Source organism: Emys orbicularis, chromosome 1 (genome assembly GCF_028017835.1).
Source record: "Emys orbicularis isolate rEmyOrb1 chromosome 1, rEmyOrb1.hap1, whole genome shotgun sequence".
NCBI lineage: Eukaryota > Metazoa > Chordata > Testudines > Emydidae > Emys > Emys orbicularis.
Window position 1 is genome coordinate 235733929 of NC_088683.1, and position 9613 is coordinate 235743541.

The 9613-nt window shown below is 38.4% G+C and overlaps 1 protein-coding gene across 1 annotated transcript in view; it reads right to left on the minus strand.

Moving 5' to 3' along the window:
- Positions 1 to 6210, minus strand: part of TBL1X (transducin beta like 1 X-linked) — a 265679-nt gene extending 259469 nt beyond the window's left edge. Inside the window, exon 1 of the mRNA XM_065413092.1 lies at positions 5937 to 6210. The gene's annotated coding sequence lies outside the window, so the exon portion shown is untranslated. The remainder of the gene's footprint in view (positions 1 to 5936) is intronic.
- Between the last annotated feature and the right edge of the window lie 3403 nt (positions 6211 to 9613).

The following is a 9613-nucleotide window of genomic DNA, read 5'->3' on the forward strand; positions in this document are numbered from 1 at the left end:
AGCAACATAATTAATCTGAACAAGGGAACTGGGGTGGGAAAGTAAGCTACCCACAGCCGTATATTCCTCTATCTTCAGCAAATGAAGGCATCACCAAATACTAATGCAATGCAATATTTATTAAGGCCATGACATCACTGAAACCAAGGACAAAGCAGATACATGAGTGAAAAGTAATATGAGGGACAAAATGATCTCTGGGCTGTCTTACATATATGTAGTCATATATGTAGTCATGGCATAATTAGATTTTATATTATAATTTTTAGGGTTGTCAATTAATCACGTGATTAAGTCAAAAAAATGAACTGCGATTAAAAAAATTAATCGTGATTAATCACAGTGTTAAACAATAGAATACCAACTGAAATTTATTAAATATTTTGGATGTTTTTCTGCTTTTCAAATATATTGATTTCTATTACAACACAGAATACAAAGTGTACAGTGCTCACTTTATATTATTATTTTTATTACAGATATTTGCACTGTAAAAATGATAAACAAAAGAAATAGTATTTTTCAATTCACCTCCTACAAGTATTGTAGTGCAATCTCTTTATCATGAAAGTGTAACTTACAACTGTAGACTTTTTTTTGTTACATAACTGCATTCAAAAACAAAACAATGTAAAATTTTAGAGCCCACAAGTCCACTCAGTCCTTCTTCTTCTTCAGCCAATTGCTAAGACAAACAAGTTGTTTACATTTACGGGAGATACTGCTGACTGCTTCCTATTTACAATGTCACCTGAAAGTGAGAACAGGCATTTGCATGGCACTTTTGTAGCTGGCGTTGCAAGGTATTTACGTGCCAGATATGCTAAACATTCATATGTCCCTTCATGCTTCGGCCACCATTCCAGAGGACATGATTCCCTGCTGATGATCCTCATTAAAAAAATAATGCATTAATTAAACGTGTGACTGAACTCCTTGGGGGAGAATTGTATGTCTCCTGTTCTGTTTTACCTGCATTCTGCCATATATTTCATGTTATAGCAGTCTCGGATGATGACCCAGCACATGTTCGGTTTAAGAACACTTTCACAGCAGATTTGACAAAATGTAAAGAAGGTACCAATGTGAGATTTCTAAGGATAGATACAGCACTAGACCCACGGTTTAAGAATCTGAAGTGCCTTCCAAAATCTGAGAGGGACCAGGTGTGGAGAATGCTTTCAGATCTAGCACATAAATATCTTGAAATGCCGGTTACAACAGTGTCATGCGAACGCCTGTTCTCACTTTCAGGTGATATTGAAAACAAGACATGGGGCAGCATTATCTCCTGCAAATTGTAACCAAACTTGTTTGTCTGAGCGACTGGCTGAAGTAGGACTGAGTGGACTTGTAGATTCTAAAGTTTTACATTGTTTTATTTTTGAATGCAGTTATTTTTTGTACATAATTCTACATTTATAAGTTCAACTTTCATTATAAGGAGATTGCACTACACTATGTGTATTAGGTACATTGAAATACTATTTCTTTTGTTCCTTTTTTACAGTGCAAATATTTGTAATCAAAATAGCTATAAAGTGAGCACTGTACACTTTGTATTGTGCGTGTAATTGAAATCAATATTTTGAAAATGTAGAAAACATCCCAAAACATTTAAATAAATGGTATTCTATTATTGTTTAACAGTGCAAATAATAGTGAGGGGTTTTTTTTAATTGCACGATTAATCACGGTTAATTTTTTTAATCGTTTGACAGTCCTAATAATTTTGTATATGAGTAGTTTATTTTTAATTTTTTTAGATGTTTATCAATTTAATTTTTTACAGTTGTCATAAATCACTGGGGAGTCAGACAATAATTATTTAATGACAGTAGGCATTGAGATTCAAAAAGATGAGGTTTCATAGCCATTAAAACACAAATTGGCAACATTACGATGTCAAAATATACAAAGTTAAGTAAACTCTAATAAGTTCTCAGGAAAAGTAAAAACAACTTATCTGTAAATTTCTGCCATCATCTGTGGAAATATTTTTTCATCTCTGTGTGTGTACAGTGAAATCTACATTTACCAACAAAAATCTAATCCTTCCAAGCCTACATATAAGTTCAGACCTGAAACTATAAGAGCCAACACAAACAGCTTGCAAAATCAGGTTTCACACAGCTGTGTAACTACCATGTTTTAATAGGTACAACTCTGAAATCTCTGTTAGGGTACGTTCTGTTTGATGTGAGAGAAGGTGAAGGGAAATATTATCCTTCCCTATGAAAACAGATATCCTTCTTTACTTCCACATAAGTACAGTGCAAGTGGGACTCTTAGCATTCTTAACACTGTATATAAATTACATAAATCAATTTTAAATGAAATCCCACAATATTAACTTTCAGATTGCCACAAATACCCTACAATGCTGACTCATCTACCAAAGGGGAGAAGAATGCCCCAAAGCCACATTTTCACCTTCAGATATTTCTCTCAGATTTACTCAAGTTAAAATTATGTATATTCAGAAGAGGCTGTTATTCCTAGGCAGGGCTGTAGTTCCAGTGTTTTTGTTTAATTTCAACCAACTTGTCCAAGTAGGCCATTTGGTAAAAACCTATAAATGGTACCCAAGGGCTCTGTGTTCTTACTGCAAAGAGGTCAGCTATTTCCTTCTAACTAAAAATAGTCGGGGGGGGAGGGGGGTGGAAAGGGAGACTTAAGTTTAATTTAGCACCTGAAAAACAGTTTACAAAATAATTTTCATCATGAGGCAAGATGGAAGTAATGAAAAAAAAAAAAAAGAGCCTGCTCATGAGAGTTAAAAATTCTTTGTGATTTTACAAGGTTGGCTGGAGTATAACCAGCCAGTATTAAAATAGTACTACAAATTAAAATAATAAAAAAATAATGAAAACTCAAAGCAGGCAAAATGCACAGCAAAGATGCAGGAAATCTACTCCTTCCCCAGACTGAATGGACTTATTTATCATAAAACCACCATAGAGTGCCACAGTTCAACATCACACCCACAAAGAGATGTAGAGACAATGGGTTACAATGGATAGAGCACCGCACAGGGAGTCAGGAGCTCCGGCAGGGTTCGCTTCCAACTCTGCCACTGACCTCTATGACCTTGGGCAAGTTACTTCACCTCTCTCTGTATCTCTGTTTTCCCGTCCACCCTTTGTCTGTCTTGTCTATTTTGACTATAAACTCTTCAAGGTGGAAACTAACTCTTAGTATGTGTTCACTTGGGGCCAAACAAACATACATACATACATGCAAAATCATCTAGAGTGTAAATTCTATCACCTGATTTGAAAACAGTAGGAAATAACAGAAAATATTAAAAGTACGCTGATCCAGGGACCAAGCACTACCATACAGAATTGCTGGGTCAATTTTCCCAGTCTGGTGCCTTGCTCTCCAGATGACCAGAGCTCAGAATACTGCTGAGTATTCCTGCATACCTCAATACTGACCAAACTGTACCATTAAGAAACAATATTATTTAACTCCAAAGGATGTCTCATCCAGTCCTTTTCAGCTTCAAGGATGTTGGCTTTTGAGAATTGCTGCAGTCTAAGGAGCCACCGCTGTTCCAAAGAGGCAGGCCATATTATCACCCTTTGAAGGATAGATCTGATTCTGGCCCTGTAACTACAGAGATGGGGGGAAACTCATTTATAAATAAGTGGGAGAATGGAACACAGGAAAAACTGGCGGAGAGGACATCTCAGGGCTCTGAAAGAGAGAAAAGTTCTTCTCCACGCCATCCTCAAAACTAAGAGTATAAAAAACCTAGCCTTATAAAAGGCTTCAGAGGGATTTATGATCCATGCAATGAAAGAGCAAGAAGGTGAAGTCCCAATATCATTATGATAAATGTAGGCTATATAAGTAACTTACTTGGGGGCGCGGGGGGGATGGATACAGAAGACAACTTACTGCCAGAGATTTCTTCTCCTAAGGGCACTTGGACTATTATGCAGCTGCCAATGTTTATATGCATGTATAATTATTATCCTCTTTAGTACTAAGACAGACTTTTTAATCTTAAAAATGGCCTGTTTGTTCTTTAGCCCTCTGAAACACTTATATTGAGATACAGTAGCTCTGTTTAAACCTCTGCCAGTTTTACTATTACTGCATGTAGCCCAAGAAAGGTTTAATATATTTTTAATATGTGAGAGTCTATTTCTCTGTCCAGCCCACCCCCACTGCCAGATCTACAGGGGAAGGGTTCCCTATTTGAATATGACTGTATTTGTGATGTTGCAATTATTAACTGTCATTTACAAAAAAGAAAAGAAAATTAAGAAATCTGAAATAGTGCTCTTGCTCCAATCCTGTTTGATATCACAGAAAAAGGAATTATTTAATTTGAAAACTGTGAGATGTCTCCAGGTTTGGTAACATCTTGTCCATATAGTTCTAGGCCAACCAAGAGGCCTAAATCCACCATGTGCTATTATGTGGTAAGCAAGGTTTACTGCAGTTAATCTTGTACATGCTGTGTGAGCAGTCTCAGTTAAAGGTTCACTAATAAATGGGTCAAGGAGAAAGCTGTGACATTACAAGCCTTCTTGTGTAATATGCTAACCTGTTTTCTTTTCATTTCAGGTGGCCCTACAAAATAGATTGCTTTTCCCCCTGCCTCCTATTTTAAACGTGAATTGTAGGGGGAGGGGGGACAAACATACCAATAATACAAAATCCTCATGCAGGAAGGTGAAAGATCTTTTAAGACAACATGAAGAGGCCAGACTTTGTGAGAAAATTGTATCTATTATAAGTCCAACTTTTAGGGTGTGGTTTTGTGTGCAATATGCCTATTTGAGAATTGAACAACATGTCATTAAATAGGCCAAGGGTCATTAGCATGACATACTGCAATACTACTTGACCTCACACCCATTTAAAACAAAATAAACTGCTGAGATTAAAACAGCCAACACAAAATAGGAACAGAATCATAAAAGGATTATAGTTGGGAGGAACGTGCCCACTATCCTGTGCTGCTAAGTATCTATGCTGGGCACACTAACTTTGTAGAAGTGTCCTGTTGTCCTAATGTGTTAATGATAAATGATCAAGCACGTATTATTTTTGCCTCAATATATATGCAACAGGTCTGCAAATTTATTTTCTTGCAAACACTGCAGTAGTACTCTGCTTGTAATACAAGTCACACTGAATATTTTTCCCATAACGCCAGCACTGGTCCATCACTTTGTTAAAGGATTGCTTTTCAGTTAATGACAGTATTACAAATCATAAACAAAAATTAACTTGTTTACCTACTTGGAGCTAAACTTCGATTTACCAGAGAGTGATCAACTCCTGTGCTTGCTGATTCAAACACTAGATGAATGGGATTCCCCTCCCCCACCCCTGGGTTGTGCAAACTCCACACTCTCTACAGTGTGAATACCTTTTATTTTGCTAGTGAAATACTAAGGGGAAATGTGAGTATCTTAAGGCTAAGTTATCATTTCAAAAACTCCCCTCCAAACTCACTAACCCTTCCCCAGCACAAATCAAAAAACAAACCTCCAAACAAACAAGTCTCCTTTCCCTCATTCAGAGGAACATTTCTAAAGCCAACACATTGTGTTACTACTCTCTGCCTTAACCAGGGTTTAGAAACTCCGGCAGAATTAACATTCATAATAAACCTTCCAACGATGCAAGACTTTCTAGCCTTTTCCAGTCACTTTAGGGTAAAACACACACAAAATCATGACACACTTGAGAGAAACACACACAGCAAAATGTGGGAAATCCTAAAAGAAACAGCCATAAATCCAGCAGAATCAGATACAAAAGAAACAAATAATAAGAAGAGAGGAACATGAGGAAATTGATTCCATGCACTGAAAAATATGGCAAAGGCAAGCCGTTTTAATCACTAAACTGCATGTCACAGACGCACACAAAAAGGTCCAAATGATGAATAATCAGTCCTCCAAACTCACCTCACTCAACGTGTATTAAAGGCACAGCTTTCACTTCTGGAAGCAGCAGAGAAAAGCCTCAACTTCTGCAAGAAACACACACAGAGACTTTTTCACTTGCAGTACATGGTGTAACTCTTCTTTTCCTAGGTCCCAGCAAGCGTTAAAGGAGACTGTAAATCCCACCACCACACACACACACTCCTCCTCCTCCACACAGCAAAATCAAAAGGAAGTCCCAGAGAGTGGGAAGAGGAAAATGGAAAGTTTTTGGTGCGGAATGGCGGTCAGGAGGTGCTGCTGCTCACTACTTCATTAGCAGAGTTAATGTGTTTGGTGTGAGTGTGTGTCTAAGGCTTCCAAGAGACAAGCAGCAGCAGCAGGAGGAGGACTGAGAGAAAGACACACAGAGATAGTCAGTGACCTGGAGTGGGTGGGGGGGAACCAACCAGCCACATTGACCTGAACTAGGGGAAGGTAGCCACACACACACAAACCCTCTCTCAATACCTCTCCCTTCCTCCAAAATCAGTCCCCACACTCCCCAGAAAACTTCAAACAAAAAAAGCACGCCTACCCAAAAAATGCTTTGTTTTTTCTTCCAAGTACCTAAGGTAACTTGTTTAATCACTTAAGGCTTATTTTTGTCATTATTTTGAATCCCAGGGATTTTTTTTAATCAACCCTCCCCCATCTACTAGAAAAACGAAATATTAACCCTGTGGACTCAGCAATAAAAAATGTCAAAGATGCATGAACACTCCTCTCCCTCCCCTCCTCCCCGCATACAAACACACATACAGTTTGTCTGTGATAGTGTGTAAATAGATATGAGTATATACTATATTCCCATTACTGTCTGGGGATAGCTTAGTTTACATTAATTGTATTAAATTATGTATTAGTGCACACTATTATTATTTTGCAAGTTTCAGACTGCTGAAAGTGTCTTCGGATTTCAAATCTGAAAATATTCACAAAAATCAGTTTTGAAAAAGTCAATTTAAAATAAATCTAATTTACATTTCCACAACCCTCCCAGGAAGTAGATATGGTAATAATGTTTAGTTATTGAACACCAAACCATTCATGTGTTAACCCAATTGGAAAAATACTCCAGAACCACCTTCTATTTTTCTACCTATTCCAATTTTTTTTAAGTGTTTTCCTTTATAATATGCCAGACAGCAAGAGCCTAATTCTCAGTAATCTGAAACATAACAATCTGATCAAAAGACAATGGGTGTTTTTCTAATTTTAAAATAGTGGAGCTCAGCAATCAAAAGAGTACATAAGCAAAAATAAATTCTTATATATCTTATTATAAAACATGAGTGATGTAAAACTACTGTTTCTATAACATTATTAGAGCACATTAAATATGGACTTACACAGTCTCCATAATTGTGAATCAGCAGAATGGATTTTATTATATATCAGTTGAAATTCAACACCCCCAAAAATGTTGCTGTTCTTTTGCCTTGAACATGCCCTTCTTATTTTTCTCTGGATTTGTACAGCTTGATACTGAGATATTACATTCAATCGAGAAAAGAAGGGAGCAATATAAAAACCAATGCAAGTAAATGATGCAACATTGCCCTGGTTACATGTGCTTCCCTTCCCCCAACCTCTTACTGGTGAGAGTGCTGTGTTTTTTTCGCCTGTAGAGTCACATCGTGGTTGATTGATTCTCCTTTCGCCTTGCTCAGTCATTCAGCTTTGGAAAGTAAATAACAAGTTGACATCATTACAGCTCTCTGCATTACTGTGACACATTCCTCTCCTACCACACACTGTCTATTAGCTGCGCAGTAAAACCCACTCTTTTAAAGCTGGGATTCCAGTGTTGGCTTGCTTGCTCTGGCACAGCATAGAACTTTGTAAATAGTCTACTGCTATGTTTGAAACAAAATGCTTAACCAGTGTCAATATTTTAAATTATAAAATGGTTTATATAGATATAGATATACAGATATGCAAAAATAGTTTTCTGACTCCCTGTCAGTGATGCAAGGCCAGTGTCAATAATATCCAGTTAACGCCCTGGCCGTGGCCTATAGCCTTATTTTACTCTTATGAAACAAATTGTCTATAATCAGACTATAAGGCCCTGCAAGTGTACATGATTAATTGCACTTTTCTGGTGGTTAAATTGTGTCAATATTTTGGTCTGGTACCTTATCCCACACAAATGTGAAAATCACGCAAATACATTGCCTCCTGGAGTGTCTGTTTAGATACGCTAATCCCTTAGGTGGTGATATTTATTTTACATTGTAATTCATATTTTTTCAAGTGGCCAGTCTTCTTGTTCTTTTGACTTAATTTTAGATTACAGAGGATGTTATGCTAGTTATATTTTCAGTTCCTGTTGCAGATTTAGATAAACCCTCTATGTGCTGTCATTGAGAATTCTCATGGTAAAGGATTATGATGTTGTGAATAGAAGCTGCATAGAGATCATCTCCATGCACATTAAAACATGATACTGAAATGGCAAAAAAAAACAAAAGCATACACACCAACAAATTCTGAAACATTATAGCCTAAATTTAATGCGAGTCATATTCAGCATCTAGATCAGGGGTCGGCAACGTTTGGCACGCGGCTCGCCAGGGTAAGCACCCTGGCGGGCCGGGCCAGTTTATTTACCTGCTGACGCGGCAGGTTCGGCTGATCGCGGCCCTCACTTGCCACGGTTCGCTGTCCCGGGCCAATGGGGGCGGTGAGAAGCGGCGCAGGCGAGCAATGTGCTGGCCGTGGCTTCCCGCCGCCCCTATTGGCCCGGGACGGCGAACCGCGGCCAGTGGGGGCTGCGATCGGCCGAACCTGCCGCGTCAGCAGGTAAATAAACTGGCCCGGACCGCCAGGGTGCTTACCCTGGCGAGCCGCGTGCCAAACGTTGCCGACCCCTGATCTAGATATATGGTGCAAAATCATTATTACTAACAGAGACAGAATAGCAAAAGTCTTCCTATTTTAGTGAGTCCCTGTTTGGGTTTTTTTGGTGTTTGTTTTTTTAAGAAAAGTTATACCTGTGAAACTCTTGATACCAGTGTAGTTTTGGTCCCATCAAAGCTAATCTATTGAGACTAAATGTAAATCAACCATACAAAACATAAATCCCAATGTATCAGATGTCCAGTCAACCTCCTGCACTTCTGTTTTTGAGGGCCTAAGAGCAGGGATAGAAATGGTGTAAATTGATCAGAAAATGGGTGTAAGTGTGTGTACTGCTTTTGTATTCTGGTGAGTTACAATTCAGCACTGGTAGGAGCAGGTGAAATTCTCATTGATTTCATTGGGCCCGATGGTCCATTACCATACAGCTTTGTTATACCGTTCCAACAGTGGGAACTTTATGGCAGTAAAGAAGGTGAATCATGTCACTAGGGAATACTGCAGCACAAGAGGATTTTCTTGGTAGAATAGAACCAGTTTACTGACTCTACTCCATATCACCTCTAGCACACGGGTGTAGGGAATGGCCAGAAAGGAGAAAGCAAGGGTGAAGTGCTGGAATCCCAGCTAATCCTAGCTGCTAACATGGTTCATTTGGACCTTATCCTAAGTTATTGTTTCAGAAGCGGAGTCTATATAGAGCAGTTTCAGGGCTGCTCTAACTTACACTGGTGGCCAACAGGCCATCAGTCAGCCCCTGAATAGAGGAGGTTCCAGGTAGATTCAAAACCAAC